Below are 19425 nucleotides of genomic sequence, written 5' to 3'. Positions count from 1 at the left end.
AAAAGTACATTACATTCGAGGTGTTGAACCCAAGTCCTAAATAAATGCTCGATACACTTACTGGGTTACATATTTCTGTTACTATTTTTATAAATTTTCTTTCCAGAAGAGTCTGTTCTGGACAGCACGTCTGACCTCCTGCATAACTCAGGCCATACAGTTTCACCCAGTCATTTCTGCATCAAACCCAAAATCCCGCAGTTGAATTAGAGCCTATCTTTAACGAGGGCAGGACATCTTGCATAGAAGACTCCAGCTGATGGTTAGCAGAGCTGTGACCAGTTGTGTTTGTTGTTAAAAGCTTCCATCCTATTTCCAAGTTGAACCTAGCAACTTTCAGCTGCCAGCCATTGGGCCTTCGTATGCCTTTGACTACTAGATTTAAGACCTCTTTAGTCTCAATTATTGACCTGTCTTTTTGATGTATTATCCCTGGCTCTTCACATTCCATCCACAGAATGTAAATTCCAGCGCAGAGTAGGTTATGGGAGGAGATACCTCCTCTATTCACACAGATGTCCACTTTTTGGCACTTTGCAATACTAATCAGGCAGATCAAATAAACTGCAGAAGGTGATGGTTTGAGGAATAGAACTGTGGTGCATAGAAATGTTTTCCCTGCTTATATGTGACCCCTATGAGAATCAGTGAAGTTTCTGGAACAAGAGAGACCTTCCTTATATACTTACTTTATATGAAACATAGCTGATCACGATTACTTTAAATCAATAATTTTAAGTATTTAAAACCAGCAAGGGGATTTTATTTCTTTGAGAAACTATACTATGCACCTATCTATATGCATATCATTAGAAAACAACTTTTAAAGATCAGTGAGAGAAGGAAAGATTTGTCCAGGTCTAAACACTTTGTGTTCCAACTTGTTTAAAAATTTAGTGGTAACTCTGCTTTTGGCTTGGGCTTGGAGTCAAACTTATTTTACACAAACCATAAGTTAGCCTATAATCTGTCAAATTGCAGCACAGACTGATTTAAGATTCCAGTCAAGCTCCTTCAAAATAATGTTTATGATTTCTTGTGCTAGTTTCCCATTTTTACCTTTTTGAAACAGAATATAAAGAGTTTCATATGATCTAAGGGCTTCGGTTTTTTATTAAAGTTGCATCAACTTTGGGAATAAATCTACTTAAAAGATACAATTCTAGTTTCAGCCACAAATATCAAAGGTTTGCTACTACAGATTTTTCCCTCCAAGCAGCACGATAGTTCTCCTGTCTGTATTGCAAATGTTGAAAAAGAATTGTGCTTTTTTTTCCCCAGAATCCTACTAGGAAGACAGCTCACATCTGACAAGAGTATTTTCATCTTGCTCTGTAAAAAAGTCTGGGTTTAGTATGAAATAATTACCATGAGCTTATTAGTGTGCTTGGCTCAGGCCCTGCAGACAGTGCAGCCTGGATAGATGCCTAACGACATGCAGCCACATTGCCCGACAAATTTGTGTACAGCCACAGATGAGTCTGAAAAAAGCATAGCAATGAATTCCTGCAGATAGATAGAGATAAAAATTAGAAGTAGTACCTTAAGAAGAACAGGCAACATCAGGTGTATACAAAAATTTTTTGGTCATCTTCACTGCTAATAGCAAGCATTATCTGGATCTATGAATTGGATTCTGTGAAATGATTCACACTCTTTAAGGGGAGGTATCTTTGAAGTTTCTTCTCATCAGTAAAGAGGATTTCCGCTCTATGGATTTCATTATTGGAAGGTCCCTCCTGCAGGAATTTTTCATTATTCACCCCTCAGTACCCCCTGCAAGATCTTCCCATCAGCATGTTACCTATTGTCAGTTTTCCCATGGAATGCAATGGGGGATGGGGAGAAAGCCATCTGCTGCCGAAGGTAATCTGCCCAAGTTCTGCACCAGTAACATCATACTGAACTGTGGGCAAATTGCTCTTATGGAGGATAGAGGATGACAGAATTAAACCAGATGAATATGGTGGTAAAACATTTCACATCAGGTTTTTATTCATTTAAAATCTCTGTGTCATCTTCTTCCAGAACTGTTTTAAGTTTTCAGATTGCTGGAGAGCCTTGACCTATAAGCCCATGGCTTGTCTTCCTTAATGCTTTGGCAGAGTTGCTACAGAAAAAGACATGCCAGAAAAGCACAACAACCACTTTTGCATCCCCACTTTATTGATCCTTCCTTGATTATGGCCACAAATAGAGATGAAATATTACCATGTTTGTTTACAGTGTTAACTGCTTGCCTGCCAGTCATTGATTCTCTCTGCTACATATCCACTTGTCAGTCCAAAAGAAAACAAGAGCAAAAGAAAACTATTCAGACATTCCAGCTTTATATAGCTACACCTCCATTGCCGTAAGAACCAAATAGAAATTCTTTCCACAAAATATTTCAGTGAAAAAATTACAGCTTTGGGGACTGTCATTTTTGCATATCTGGCATCACCAGCCATCGTGGTTTCAATGAACTCGCCCAGGCTCCTTCTCTGACTGTATGGGCAAGCTCAGCATGAGGGAATTCCAACCATACTGTCTCTTTTGGGCCCCTCTGCAAAGGGATCCTGGCAAGCAGCAGGTCTTTTGCATTCTTCCTCATATGGTGTATGCTGTAAGCAATAGAAACTGCATTAAAAGCTTACCAAGTTTCTCCTCCTTTTTTCTGCCTCCCCTCACAAGCTCCTGAACACGTGCTAGAGCTCAGCAGAGGGGTGATGCTAATGTTAGAAAAAATACATCAGTGTTTATTATGAATTACTCCCCCCTGCTGTTTAGCAAATCACTTACAAGCTGATCTTGATTTCTTCACGTGGTTTTGACATTTTTAAGTATTGGCCTGGATAATTATCTGGGAGAATTTCTGATCTGCTGTTGTTTGCCCTTATTGGTCAGTAGTCATCTTTTGTGTTGTATAGCTGGTCACTTAATTCATGAGACACCATTTTTTCTGTCTGAACAAAAGAACAGATATATTCTGGATAGGAATTTTGAAGTGAATAAACAGGTGGGGTAAAATTCGAGGAATTTATAGGATTAAGAAAAATTTTGTGGGATTGTTGCAGTTCTCTTATTATTCACAAATCTCGGTATGGCACCATAAGTAAAAGCAAATGGTGAAGCTGCCTTTTATTCATGACAATATTAACAAATATGAACAAGGAAGAATTTTTTTATTGTAACTTTCTCATCTCTAGCCAAAACACGATTTCTTCACTGCCACTCAGCATTTACAACTGAATACTTCTGGGAAGAGCTTGTTGAAGAGGAGAGGCATGGTTTGCAGTTTAAAAGTATACAATAATTTCTTTTTTTCTGAGGGTGGGCTTCTGAGCTATCTCAAGAAATAATACTAGTTCCTTCTTGGACTTTCTTCATGGGATGTGGGGTTTTTGTCTGTTGTCTCACAGCCTGAAGGTTGTGGAATGTGGAAGGTTTTGAGCCTCAGTCACACTCCAGCATTTTCCACTCAGGATTAGAATCACGTCAGCCACATTTCTTAGAATTGCTCTTGGCTGTGTCTTGCCCTGCACTACTTTTCATTAGGAAGGCGCTGTCCTTAATCTCTTTGAGAAGTGAATGACTTTTCACTGTTGTAGTCACAAATATTCACAAGTTCCCACAAATATTGGTGTTACTTGTGCACTCTCTTCTTTGTCATGCAAATAGGAGAAAGACTTTGACTCCTATTCCTTCCTTTAGAGGCCTTCTAGTCTGGCAAATCTGAATTTGCTTTATTCTGCCATTGCATTTAGGATGTTCATTAAATCCTTGTATGTGCTTAGATGGATTAGGCTTTTTTCAGTTGGTGGTTTTTCTAAGAACTGCTATATTTTAATTCTCCTTCCTTTCTGAGGCTCGATCTTCAAATTAAATTTCTGCTTTCATTCTGACTAGGTTAACTGGACAGTCTCAACTGACCTAGTCTCAACAGCCTGCTTTGGAAGCTGGCAGCTGAAATCCTGGTTGGAAGCTACAGTCCACTGCCTATGGGGATGGTCCTCTGTTCTAGCAGTGCTTTGTCATCTATTTTATTTTTTATTGCATGTATGGGGGGAACCCTCATATTGCTGTTGCCTATTTTTTCCCTTTTATGCACAGGGTTTGTGTGAAAGATGGCAGATTTTTTTTAATTATTATTCTTGAAGAATGTGCTGACAGCTTCTTTCCCAGCCCAACAACAAACAACCCTATCCTCTGTTCTCTCTTGGAGAGGCATTTACTCCATGTGATTCTGGATTCCAAACCAGTAGGATGATGTGAATCCTTTGCCTCTTAGTGATGCCTGGTGAATGCTCACTTGAGAGAGTTTCTTTTCACTTCTGTAGTTCTTTATGCCCTACATATGATTTTATGGTGATCTCTTTCAGGTCAGAAATGATCTTGAATACATTGACCTAAGAAGCCTTGCTGATGAAAGTTTGTTGAAACACAAACACTAATTTAAGATTGTGCCTTCTCTTTTACACTGCAGCTGTGGAATATCCATGGGAATGCACATCAAGCAAAGGTGCCAGGAGGGTATAGACAAATCAAAATGTGTTAGCGATTCAAAGAAACTCCTCTGGCTGAAGCAGAATATATATACAGGAAATATATACATTAGCTAAACAGCAATGTAGAAACATGCAGAACACGGTAACGTTACAAACAGCATAGCAGTTAGAGTGGACATAATGGAATGAGAAGAAGTACTGATGGCCTTTTTCCTTGTGCCAAAGCTATCACAAAAACCTGATTGGTGTTGAAACTGAAGATCTCCTAAAAATGCTTGGATTTGATGAAACGGGACATTTTGATGAAATTTTATTTAATTGACAGTACGTTGAAATGCTTAAATAACAACCTAAAGTTTCTCATTTCAGAGAACATTTGACAGAGAAAAATAACATTTTTAGTTTTAATGTCACCTGAGATATTTTAATGAAAAATACAGTAACCAGGCTATTAGCTGACATTCTAGATTTGGAATAATTCCTAACACTTTCTGATAAGGAAGCCTCAAGTTTTTAGAACACTATGTAGTTCAAAAGCAATTGTCGGATGTTCTGCTGGGTTTCATTTAATCCCTGGTTGGACTTGTTCATCTCCATTTAGTAGAAATACACACAGACCAAAAATAAGCAAGGGATGTGCTATGATTACCATGTTAATCCAAGGGGTTTATTTTTATCCTGTTTTCACTCTAACTTTCTTAGATACACACATTGTCCCAGCTTAGACAAGTGAGCACTACAGTGAAAGGGCCATTCTTTTTGTTATAGTTTGGTATATGGTTTGTATACCCATTTGTGATGGACATTACAGTAATTAATACATAAATACTCCTTGCTCAAACAGAATAAAATATAACAGAAGGAAGTATTATGTCATTTGCCTCTCTTCTCCCTATTTAGTTAAAATATTAATTGTTTGTACTGCTGGGGTTCCTAGGGACTCCTGATCTTAGCCTGTGGGCCCGTTATGTTAAGCACTATACAAACATATAGTAAAAAGACAATGTCTGCCTCAGAATTTAGGGCTGGGGGCAAGTGCAAGGAAACCCAATAAATCAGATTTATTGAATAAGAATAATAAGAAATTAATCTGTTCTTACACCATTGTGTATTTTAACTGTTTCATATTTGTAATTTAAATTACAGTTCCTAAATACTCAGCGCTGTAACAAAAACCTCGATGTTACAAAGCCAAATTTCTTCAAAGGCATTTGAATTATCTGTGGGCCCTTTCCCTGTGAAACTGGCAACTAATTCTCATAGCATCTTTTAAATATACCTTATCACTATGTTTCTGCCTCATCAAAACTAATAAACTCTATGAGCCATGAATAAAGATCACATAGAAGGAAATGGATCATGTTAATGATACATTTTAATAAGTATTTTACAGAAGTTTTGTATGCTATATGAACCCTCTGATTCTCCTTTACCTAACACATAAAGGCAGCTGGATGCTTCTGCATGTAAGCAATGGCTTGAGGCAAATAGTGCCAGAACATGCCTTTGAGAGAAGTTAGTATTTGTAGCATGTCTTCCAATTTGAGAAAGCTCGGTGCATGCTAGAATACTTTATTTTCTCTGCTTGACATTTTGACCAGGATCAACTGAAGCAGCAAACCATTCTAGTACCCCTCAACGTTAGTCCATACTTCGGGTCCTTTATATTGATGCTGCCTGTTCCACATATGCAACATAGTTCAAGGTCCCAGGGATCTCATGACAATGTAGACAAGGAGTGGCAATTTTTTATATATATATAGTTGTTATTGAAGACACTTTTAAGAAACAGTTAAATCCCTGGAAGCAGACAGAGAAAATGGCAGCAACCTCTAGCACAAACACCGGCAAGAGCATAAGTAACAAGATAATCTCATGCACAAACAAAACAACACTGGAAACAACACTGGCTCTGAGGTGGCAAAGAGGGCAGAGTGGGGGGTGGAGGATTTTGTTATTTGATTCCTTCTATGTTTGGAGTAACACAACTGCACTTCCAGAGTAGTCAGAACTGTTGGGAAGGAATGAAAGAAATGGGTAGCCACTACTGTTGAAGAAAAGGGTGACAACACATTTATAACTGGCTGCCAAAAATGCTCTGTTGATAAAGAGCTTTTCATGCACATTTGATATTTCTGCCTCCTGAAGAAAATTTACCAGTGACTCTCTGAATGGAAATGTTCAGTTTTCTAAGCTGAAAGATGTCATAAATATACCTTCATGACTTTTCAGAAATTTAGTGCAAGCAGTGGTTTTTTACAGACATGAGAGATGATGGTGTAAAATCATGGCTTATTTTATTTTTCTGATTCCATTTGTTAAGTGAGACTTGTAAAGATAAAGCATTTGGAAGAAGAGTCAAGTTGCTAAATAACATGAATTATTATTTTAGTCACAGTTTTCTGAGAAAAAGAAGCTGTATTGCAGATCCATGGTATTTCTGTCAAAAGCTTAGAAAAAATAATAAAATGCTGATTTTTTTTTTAAGAAATTCCACCTTATTTAAATAATTCCACTTTATTTAATTAAAAAAAAAAAAACAACAAACCAAACCAAAACAACAAGGGAAGGAAAAAAAAATCCACTCTGCCTTGGTGATGTAGCTACCAAATTTAGGTGCTGGATACATGCGATTACATCATTGGGAACCTATAACGTGAGATCTCAGTGCGTTCCAGTGCCGGTGCGTGCTGGGGAGAGACGAGCACCATGTTCACACACGGGTGTTGTCCATATATGGCTGGAAATCCCAGCGCGCACAGCCTCCCGATCGGCCTCTGCGTGGGTGCAGCTCAGCCCTCAGTACGTAACTGGGACGGACAGAGCCACCACAGCTTGCTCCGCCAGCAGCTTTCCTCTGGGAATGTCAGGAATGCCCTTAGCATTTATTCAGCAGGAAGCTATTGGCTAAAGACACACACCAGCAATTGCATGTGTTCCTTTAAGAAAGAAGTTTGGGTCTCTTCAAAACAGAGAGATGTGCTGCTTAATTGTATGGGTAGATGATAATTTGTTTTCAATGGTGTTAAATCCTTTAAACAGCTTTTGTATATCTATTTTTATTGTTTGCTTCTTGTATACAAACTATTGATGTCTTTTAGCCCCACTGCAGTGAATATCTATTTCTGAAATAATTTTAATATATTTGAATCTAACAATAGTCACAATGATGAATTATTTCTTCTTAGAGACATCTTGGGGAATGGCAGATCAAAATGAGAAGTGATAAGTTTAAAGAACAATTTTTTTACTGCCTTGCTGTTAAAAACAATCAAGATAATGAGTGATTAATTTACATGCATGGTGCTGGACAGTCAATAGTGAGGAAGGACTACAAATTTGCTTCTGAGACCAAGTCACGATCCATTCAGAATGTGAACATGATTTGACAGATAGTGAAAAAAGAAACAAAAATCTTTAACATTTTGTTTTAGTTGAGGAAATGTTTATATTAGTGAATGGATAGATTAAGTAGCCAAGTGATGTAGAACTTCGAGGCTGCCCATAAACAGCTGCATTGGGAAAGTGCTCAAAGAAATCCAAATAAATTTTCAGTGTCTTACAAAAGCATGTTCCTCTGGCTTGCTCAGGGCTTGTTACTGTAAGTGCTGAGCACTCCAGCCTAAAGGCAAAGGGCACTAGTCCTGTTAACTTCAATGCTATTAATTATGTATGTAAATCTGAACAAGCCCCAAAATTCTCTGAAGATTTGCCACCTTGCAAGTTCAAGCATTTGCAGCAGCTACGATGCAAACTGTAGTGTATATGTACAGCCCACGACTCAGAGAGAACTGGATAAACTACTGTCCAAAACCACTGTCCTTTTCTGAGGTGGCATTATCCACAGAGATAATGCCACCTTTTATGGATTAAGACCATATTGAAAGTTAGTGGTTAGTGAGGCACATATACAGTGCTCCTTTCTCATCTCAGCATGTGGCATGTACTTCTAGCATATCACTTCTTATCATGATGGGAGGCTTATATTCAGCCTATATGGTTTTTGTTGTCTGGTAAGCTGACTCCCAAGCCTGAAAAGACAAGATTCTGCATAGAAATGCATAGTACTCCACCATCATCTCTGCATGAATGCATCTTTAGTTATGCATTTAACAGCTGGAATACATGTAGAGGATAGCAGAGCACAGCTGTGCTCCCTGAAGTGGGTACCTACTGCCACTGCCTGTTGCAGACTATGATGATTTTGCTTCTTTACTCTGCAACTTCTAGGCTAGTATCAAATTCAGGTGTTTCCTCACTTGCTTGTGAGTCACAAAAAAAAACACAAAAAAGAGTCCACGAATGTCTAGTGAAGATTCAGATATAGTAAATTTTGCTATGATTGAGCTGGAATGGTTTAACTGGAATAGCTGTTTTCTTCAAATCCTAAAAAAGGTGTTACCTAAGGAAGAAACTGGCAGTACAGCTGTTCTCACGGAAATCCAATGCACCTTTACATAAGTTTATTTCCTACATTTATACACATATGTGTGTATGCATGCGTTTTTTGGTGTGTGCATATTTCTGTGTAGAGTATAGCTGGAAGGAGATAGATCACATTTTAGAGGCTTTTACTTTACCACAGAAGCAGTATATAGTATTCTTTGCCTATAGAGACTGTGACCCAAGATCTGACCTAGGGTTAAAACTTCAATGCATATCCAGATACCTAAATAATAGCTTTACTTTAGCTTGTGTGATACACTGCAAATTCCTCGTAATTTGACTGGAAGCCAGATATTTGCCAGATTAGCCAAAAGGTATTTATGTGCCCAAATATACATGAAAAAAAAATCCATTTGGCTTTTGGTCAGTAGCATCACATTACAATACAATATACATAAACACATACATATGTATGTATGTATTGACTGTAAAGATTATTGTTCCAATTTCTGTATGGACAGTGGTTTGACAAAATTAATTCTCTACTCCTGGGATGAAAGTATGTATTTCACACCTCATCTTTGCTGGAATTATTTCTTACAAAAAATTTCTGAGTACAATGAGTTTCCTCTGAGACAGTAGGACAGTAGGCCATGAATGACTGAAATTTCACTAACTGGACCACCGAAATAATCAAATGCTCCTTTATTGTTAATTTTGGTTAGTTTGACAGACCAAAAAGAGGCATGAGGGAAGTGGTATTTTTATTTACTTAATTATGAGAGTAGAAGCCAGGTTACATCATCTTTGCTGTCTCTCTTTTCATTGGTAGAAATTCATGTAGTTTATAATTTATTAATAGAATGGTGAAGAGTTAACACGCAATCCTTTATAGCAGAATAGCCTCACGTGTTTTTAATTTTCTGGTTTGGAAACTCCCAGAAAGATTACTACTGGCATGTTATTAAAAAGACTGATATGTCTTTGAAGTGGAGTGCAGCCTCTGTCATCATCTTTTACCAAATAACAATACAAACCCTGATTAAACAATTTTCATGAATTTTCTTTTAATAGGCTTCACTTTTAGAGTAGGAAAAAGAATGCAAGGTAATGATTTGGAAAGATAAAATACCACATGCTATTTTGCAGGAACTGTATAGTAACTCTAAGTGAACATGCTAGCTCTGCAGGAAACCAAAGTAACTGAGCAATAAATTGTGTCATTGCTACCTCTGTTATCTCTTGATAAATATGGAAAGAATATTGCAAAGATCTCACCAGACATATTCTTTTTATTGAAAAAAGTGAAATAGGCACAAGAATTGCTGCTTCATTTTGCATTTTCCTGTGATAGAAAGTTGCAAGGTTTTGTATTTACCATCGTTTGTTTTTGCAAATCTAACCACCCCCTTATAATTTGGAAAGAGAAAGAGCTGTCTATTCCTTTTTGTGTGTGTCTGCACTGACATGCACATGTATCAAGTACCTTATTCTTCTCATATTCTTTTTCTCAAACAGCTGCTCCTGGCCACTGATCAATATAGGTTGGATATCGATTCTGTATATTGGTAAGGGGTGTTATCTGCTTTGTTATATACACAAAGACATTGATGAGCAGGCCAAAGGAAAAGAGAGAATGCTGTTGCACCTACCCATATGCTAACTGCATAATTGCACAAGATCCCAGAGTTTTTGTTGGGCTGCTTTGGCTACATGTCCATCCAGCCTGCACCCTCCCAATATGCTGGCTCAGCTGTATTGACAATAGAGCAAAGAGAAGATAACCGAGTCCAGCAGCTCCAGAGGTGCAGCTTTAGGATTGTTTAATATTCTTAGTATAATTGAGACAGCAAGCAAGTGTCATCACAGGAACATTAAAACTGGGAAATGTTCTAGATTTGAAAGTAGTTCCAGAGTATGGGTTTCATAAAGGTAGAGCAATACATACCCTACATACTCACGCATGTAACTGTAAGATGAACATAAAAACACAGAATTATGTAGGCTGGAAAGGATCTCTGGAGTTCATCTAGTCCATTGTACTGCTCAGAGCAGGCCCGTTGTACAGTACTTTTTGGCATCATCAGCAAGGCATCTTTTAAATCAGGCCTAAAGACCACTTCCATGTCAGACCATTTCTGTAAAGAGTATTAAAGGGTAAATTATTCTCCCCATAGTCAAGGGATCCAGAGAACACAAGAACATTACTGAAGTATTACTGTACTAATGAGAAGTAAAACAATTGAGAAATTGCTGCTGCTGTCATGTTGCTTCTGAGCTACGATATAGTAAGTAGGTAAAAAACCAACTTAGCCTGTGTCCAGGAGTAGTATCCAAGCCAATAGTAAAAACATAGAAGCTCTTACTGGTTGTTAAAAGGCAAAACAGCAGACAAACCACATAACATCAGCCTCCCCGTGTACCAGATGAAGCATAAGTTGTGACTACTTCAACAAAACAAGGGATATCTCAGATGCATAAAAATAGCTATCCATTCTACAGTATAGATTATTTTTATACTAGCTGACAGAATTAAAATAATCTATGCTGACTTTGGGTAGGACAGTAACCTTTTTCATTGTTTAGGAATGTTTGGGATACACTAATAATGGGAGAAATCCAGATGATCGTAGACAGTGGCATGGAATAGTAGTTTGTTATAGGCCTTTTATAGATTTGGCTGCTTCTCTTCATGTAGTAAAAGACAAAAACAAAAAGGTCTGGAACACAGATCTGTAAAATGACTATTGCCTTTAACTATTGGTTGGGTACAACCCTACAAGAAGATAATAAAAAATTATAAAGCATCTGCTCTTATATGAGATCTTACTCCAGAAATTGCCAGAATTGCCCAGAGTTGAAATTTAGTCAAACTTTTTCCTTCTACCTGCTCAAAAGCTACAAAATATGAATAGAATTGCAAGGATAAAGGGAAGCCAAGAAAGTTTTGTCTTGAATTTTCCATACATTTGTCCTTTATTTCTTGGAAATTCAGGTGATCTCGCTATAAATGTATGGTAAACAGCATGTAATAAAAACATCTACATACATCCATCTGGTTTCAATATTAAAATGACATTTATATAGCATACAGTGACTTAATTACTTAATGGAGGATAACTATGATACTGAAATAAGGACTATTAAAACACTATTTTTGAGGATTAGTAAGCAGATACATATTTTTTAAAAATTGTGTCCACTATTCTGAGTAAGTCTGGAATAGCTGCTGATCCCATTCATTACTAATATTTGCTTCATATCAAAGGACTGAAATATATGCTGTACTCCTTTGTTCACCTTAGCTCAGAAGCAACGTTTCTCACATTTGGCATTATATGGAAATCCAAAAAAGCTGGATGCTTTTAGTTTAATCTATCTTGGTTTGTATTACTCTATTTTATGAGAAAGTATGCACAGCAAAAAAGATCTGCTATTCCCAGGGACTGTACTGCAGGTTACATTGAGGTGGCATGTCCTCTGTCTCCAAGTTTACCTCTCTTTCTTCTCTTATGTTTTGTCAGGGAATGATGTACTGTTTTAGTGCTGCCTATCTAACTTATTTTTGCAGTACCTTTGCCCTACTGGGAGGTTAAACATGGAGTAGGAAATATTTGCTCCCAAAAAGCAGAAACTGAGCTCTTCCAAAAGTTTGTAATGTAAGAAAAAAATTCTCTCCCTTTTACTGTGGTTTGTTGAAGCTTGTTTTCTTTCATGTTTTATAATAAGTCATGGCATTTAGTGATGCCTTCAATAAACACCACTAACATTTTTTTCCTCTTTAGATGCCAATGATTAATGTTTTCTATGTATTCAAAGAATTTGTTTTATGCCACAACCACAACTACAGCTTCCCACAAAAACAATTCCTAGTTAAACCCTCCATTTACTGTTGCATTTATTTGATGATCAGAAGTTGTCTATTGTCTTGCAAGCAACAAAGTGAGCATGTTCATCAATTAAGGGATGTATTTAGATACCTGTCTTAAAAACTTCACCCCCTTCGTTTAGTTAGTAAGGAGACAAGAGACTCTTTTCTCATCCCAGCAATAGAAGCTGCAAGCAGCTTCTTCAGATGATGTGCTGCTCATTTTTAAAAACAGGTTGGTAAAATGGGACAGACATGCCAGGGCACTGCCGTTAGGCCACAGTCAAGGCCATGCTGTGCTTTTATTTTCTCTGTTAGAGAGCAGTGGTCCTCAGGGTTCATCAAGGCAGGAATAACTCTTACTGACATTTCCAGGCCAAATGTATCAGATGTTTGTGGGTGAAGACCTAGGCCTAAATGATAAAGCATTGCCATTTGCGCACATCTGATATTCAAACTTGGTGTAATTTATCATGTTAAGCAGGTGACATGTTCTGGGAAAACAAAACGTCATGCTGCTTCAGTGCATCCTGACCTTTTCAGCCAGCCTTTCTATGGAGGCTATGACACAGACTAAAGATGTCTTCCCCACCTGACATGACAACTTCAGTGCCTCTTTCAGAAAGAGTTTCTTCACAGTAAATGTGTTACTGTTTCTTCCAGTAAACCTGGTAATGACAGAAATGAATCTTTTCCAATCTGGTTTCCTAGATGCATGAGTGTAGAGGGAGGAATTTAAACACAAACCAGAGCCATTGACTATTCATCAGGGAAACATTTTATATACACAGTTAGAATTCCTTTTCCAAGCTTGTACATTAGTATATTCAATTTACATTGTACAGAGCTCACTTCCCAAATATTGTACAGTCCAGTGTAATTTCCCTGACCTTGTTTTTCTTTTAGGATATAACAAAAGAGTATAACAAAAGTTTCTCATCTCCCATATTTGCTGACTGCTACCTTTATGCAGGGCTGAGAAACCTACAGCTCATCAGCCTTTATTTCATATCAATTACTACATAATGTTTTTGGGTATTAAAATGAGGTATCACGAAGAAGTAGGAAAACATATAGCCCGCTAACAGTGTTTCAAAAGTTTCTTCAGTCCTCAAGAAAGAATAGGGTCCTCATACATGCCCTAGGGCAACTCATAAAAAGAATGTGCAAAACGTACAAACAAGAGCAAAGCCAGGATGAGGCCCTGACTTGTTGGGTACTATGTTCTTAGCCAGAGAAAACTTCCACTGGCTTTCATGCACTAGAGAGGATATGTACAGTGCCAGTTTATAATCTCAGCTGCACCAGTTCATACTCCTGGAATTACATTTCTTTCAGCTACTGCTAGAATTAGAACTGATTTCAAGTAACAAGGACACTTATTTCAGGCATATGATTTCAACATGTTCCAGCAACACTACTTTAAAGTAATGAGATTTTGATCCAAAAGAAGCAGAGAGCAAAAGAGTTAATAGATTTTCCACTTATTTTCATCAAGCTCAGTGGCAAGTAAACTCTCAGCTCAGCTGTCAAGCAGACAGCAGCTCAGCTCTGAAATGATGGAAGGTGGAACCTGTTCATTTCCTTGCATGCCTCTTTATGGCCAACAGTTTATTCTCTAAAAATGTGACTGTGGAAAAAGTTAGAAGTGTTTCGATTCATTCGGGTCTCCCTTGTAAATCAGGAATTTACTCCACTGATATAAACAAAGTCTCAGCATTATGCAATCACTTAAATCAGACTATAACTGGTACTCTACATTTATATTAGCCTGAATAGTCTTACATTACTTTAATTTTTTAATTCAGCAGTATTCAGATTTTGCATTGCTTTTCAGGACTTTATATCTAAAAACTGCAGCAAGGAATTTCTCAGGGGGGCAGAAGGAGTTAATATTGAAATGCAAATTATTACAACTGAATGGATGTTCTCCGGTTTCAGTTAGTTTCTGTGATTTATATTCTAAAAATAAAAATGAGTAGCTGAAAATAATACATTACAAGAAAACCCAATAACTGTCTCTTTTATATTCTCAGTCTTTGTTGTTTCGCTTAGAGACTCGGTGCATGGAATTTTATCTATAAATCAAACTCTTGGAAATAAACTTGCTGAAATCACAATCAGAGTCAAATATTTATGTGATGATTTTTGTGAGAAGTTCAGTAAATATGTTGTCATCAGCTAGATTCTCAAGAAAACATCCCAGGTTCTTTTTTCTTCAACTTGGAAAAATATGATTCAGTCATGGACAAGAAAATTGTGCCTGACAAAACAGCTACCTAGCAGGTCTGCACAGGAGCACCTTCACCGTGCTGCCCAGTTTTTAAAACTTTCATAGTGTGCTCATATTCCTTTGACACTTCCCACAGTTGATGTTTGGACAGTCTTTTACAGATCTCCTCTGCCTTCCTTCCCCATACTGATCCTATTTGCTCCTTTTCATTACTCTCTCCTCTCTATGCTTTGTGTCATTTAAGCTTGGTTAAGATGGTTTCTTCCTTTTTATCTTAATCACCCTGCCTTCTCCCAGCAGCAAAAGTTCAGATCCTACTTCCATACCCTTCTTTTATTATCTTCTTCATACATTGTTTGTCCTCACCCTTTTCCTTCCAAATCTTCTCTTCTCCACCATTCCTGTTCCTACTTCCATATCTCTCTTACCACCTTTCCTCACTTTACACCTATCCATTTCTCTTGTCATCCCTTCTCTGGCTGTATCTTAGCTGCTTGCTCCATGACCAATAAAATTTTAGCTATTCAGATTTTCTCCATAGCTTATTCTTTTTAGTGCCTGGCTCTCAGAGAGATGAGATCCATTTCTTTCCTTCTTTGTTTATGGCATTGCTTTTGCAGCTACCCTGTCTGGCCTAGGAGTGCTTCTCCCGTCACACCCTCTGCCATGGATCAGATCTTGGTTGTTTAGGTACTGGTATATAGTGCCAACAACCATTGTCCTGATACTGGCTGATTCCTTTCAGTTCTGCAGCAATCTCTCTCTTCAACAGCCTCTCTTTTCCTGCCCCTTATCTTCTGAGGTATTTGCGTATTTTCTACTTCCATACGCTGGCTAGCATCTGACCGGTGTTCCCAGGAACCACAGCAACATAGATAACCACATGGATAAATAAATAAATAGCACACATCATATTTCATTATGAGGCAATGATAAGCTGCCATTTTTTCAAGTTTTTATCAAAAGCCTCAAATGCCTATAAGTTAGATATAAATTAGAATTTAGAGCACATAGGAAGCGTGAGAGGTTAAGAAGCTATGTATTGAGCATTTTGCAGAGATAGGCAACCTTGGTCCATGCTGGAATCCTCTCAGTTTTTGTGGGTTATCTGAATAGCAAGACAAACAGGAACTGGTTTTGCATCATTTACAAACAAGGAGTGAAAAGGAAAGGGAAAAAGGAAACTTGCAATGAAAACAACTAGTCTGCAAGTCTGTGCAGTCGCATTCAAAGCTTTAACTGCATGGTCAGTGGAAACCTCTGCTCACATTCGGCTGCTGACAAAAAAGCAAATAAGATGTCAGACTTTATAAGGAATGAGGCAGGAATGAATGTGGAAAAATATGCAGCTCTATGGTCTAAAGTAATGGTACAGCTTCACCTTAAATATTGCGATTAATTCTGCATATTCCATCTCAAAAAAGGAGATTGCAGGATTATAGCAAGTCTAATAAAGAAGACAAGAATAGATAAACTGATCTTTAAAGTTTATAGACTGCACACATTCACTGTGGTTGTTGTCTATGCGGGGACAGAAACCAGTACGTTCACCAGAACGTTTCCTAAACACAAGTGTAGTTCAGTTTGGATAGTTAGGTCTTCACACAGGCTATTAGTTTGGTGAGGTCTAAAGACACTTTAAAGATCCTTTGAGAGAAAAGGTGCTGTATAAATGGAGATTAATAAACTTTGCCTACTGATAATAGTTATCTTAAAGTTGACATTTTTCAGATTTCCAGAGAATTGAACAGCTACTGGCTTAGTGTTTAACTTCGCATATTTACATAAAGCTTTTCCATGTAACTCCTCATTCCTAAGAAATAAAGCATGACCGTTTAGAAAAATTCTGAGGCACATTCCTTTAAATTTTCATCTTTATCCTTCTCCTTGCTTTCTGTTTATATTACACAAATACAAAGTTTAAAAGCTCAGCAAATCTATATAACTGAGGTGCACGCAACTGCATCATATTTATTCTCCTTGTGTTCCCAATGGTTGTTTCAGAAACTCACTCCTTTGAGAGTCAGAAACCTTTTAACTTCCAGTCTAAATTCATATTTTATTCTTCATATTGTATGTCTCTTTCTTCCTCACTATGCTTATTCTGGCTATGCTTCAAGAAAACAACTGTACGTCTTCTCTACTTTTGTTTCACTAGATTCAATAAATTATGTAATTTTGTTCCAGTCCTCTAAGTTCCCTCAAACATGAGAGAGCAGAACTATACACATTTTTCATTTTGGATTTGGTCTCCCAGTGCCATGTGCAAAAACATTAATACATTCTCTTGAAAATGCCTCTCCTGGTACATCCTAAGATTGCCTAGACATTTGACTTTTTTTCCTGGAGATTTAGTCATCCTGTGATTGATTAATACAAATTAATTTTTCATCTTCTTTTATTTGCTTGAAATTTATGCCAGCCCACTTGATTAGACATTTCAATGCAGGCCACAGCACTGCAGCTCACATATATTTATTTTTAACTAGTAAGCCTTGTATGGGAAAGTTGAGAGCTGATTACTTTCTGTTAGTCACGAGCCCCCTATGGATTTTATTAATAAATTGTTTGTTGTTGCCATAAAAACCAAAATCAATGACAATATTAAATCACTAATTCCTCTCACCACTTCTTGTCTGTCAGCAGCTGAACTCCTAATTCTGCCTGTTAGTAGCTGAACACTTGTTTTGTGACTGCAACTATATTTTCACAGAATCACAGAATCCTATAGGTTGGAAAAGACCTTTAAGATCATCGAGTCCAACCGTAAACCTAACACCACCAAGACCATCACTACACCATGTCCCTAAGCACCTCATCCAAACGTCTTTTAAATACCTCCAGGGATGGCGACTCAACCACTTCCCTGGGCAGCCTGTTCCAATGCTTGATAACCCTTTCAGTGAAGTAAAATTTCCTAATATCCAGTCTAAACCTCCCCTGGCACAACTTGACGCCATTTCCTCTTGTCCTATCACTTGTTACCTGGGAGAAGAGACCGACCCCCACCTCTCTACAGCCTCCTTTCAGGTAGTTGTAGAGAGCAATAAGGTCTCCCCTCAGCCTTCTTTTCTCCAGGCTAAACAACCCCAGTTCCCTCAGCCGCTCCTCATAGGACTTGTGCTCCAGACCCTTCACCAGCTTCGTTGTCCTTCTCTGGACACGCTCCAGCACCTCCATGTCTCTCTTGTAGTGAGGGGCCCAAAACTGAACACAGTATTTGAGGTGCGGCCTCACCAGTGCCGAGTACAGGGGCACAATCACTTCCCTAGTCCTGCTGGCCACACTATTTTTGATACAAGCCAGGATGCCATTGGCTTTCTTGGCCACCTGGGCACACTGCTGGCTCATATTCAGGCGGCTGTCAACCAACACTCCCAGGTCCTTCTCTGCTGGGCAGCTTTCCAGCCACTCTTCCCCAAGCCAGTAGCATTGCATGGGGTTGTGTGGCCCGATAGCAAAGAAAACCAAATTTTTATCAGTTTTTACCGATAGCAAAGTAACTAATAGGGTTCTGCTAGTCTGAACAGTTCCTTCAACCGTCCCTATCAACTCAGCCTAGCCAAAGCATGTTAAAAAATCTCCCATTTTTTCTCTAACAAAACTTATAAGAACTAATGTTTCAATGATGCATGGAATTTTACGGATTTTTAACGTATAAAAAAGAAACAAACTGCACATTCTTGAAAGAATCTAAACAAGTCTCTTAAGGTTTTCTTCATTTGGAACATAGAGAAAATAACCTTATTAGGCCTGTGTTCATTTCCACAAAGAATGAAAAATAGTTTACCACACTTCAGATAACTCTCCAGTCTGCTGAGACTTAGAGTGCCATTTCATTCAATATCTTCATAGACATAAATGATATAATAATTTAAAAAAAAATCATCACAACAGGAATCCTAGTAAAAATCTGTTGCATTTTGGACTTGAAGTCAGAACAACGAAGACATCAGCACAGCTGTAAAATGTCACTTAAGTAGCAGGCCCATGGATTCCTTTCTAGCTGAGTCAATAAATAGGTAATGTTTTCATATTTAATCACAGGTTGAGAAGTTGTGAGTAACAAACAGGACCAGTTGCATAAGGATAGAAAAATCCTACATTACAGGAGGTGGTATAAAAGTACATTCTGAGAGTTTTCTGATTCCCCAGTGAAAGAGTCACTAACTTTCTAGCAGGGAAGGTTGAGTCATCCTGTTCTAAGTGAACTAAACTTTGTTTTGGAGAAATTTGTGCTGTGTAATTGTTTGTCTTTTCATTTTTCATATCATGGCTTTCCATTTGGATTGACACTAGAGCTGGCAATTTGGAGATAGTTAGGGAATAAACTTATAGCACTTGCAATTTGAGCAAAGGAAATAAAATTAATCACTTTCTTTATGCCAGGTTTCTGATCTTACTACTACAACAGGAAAGTTCAAAAGCTGATTAGGTAAGTTGCAAATGAC

The sequence above is a fragment of the Ciconia boyciana genome, chromosome 6, assembly GCF_034638445.1.
Source record: "Ciconia boyciana chromosome 6, ASM3463844v1, whole genome shotgun sequence".
Classification (NCBI taxonomy): Eukaryota; Metazoa; Chordata; class Aves; order Ciconiiformes; family Ciconiidae; genus Ciconia; species Ciconia boyciana.
This window is presented reverse-complemented; position numbering follows the sequence as displayed.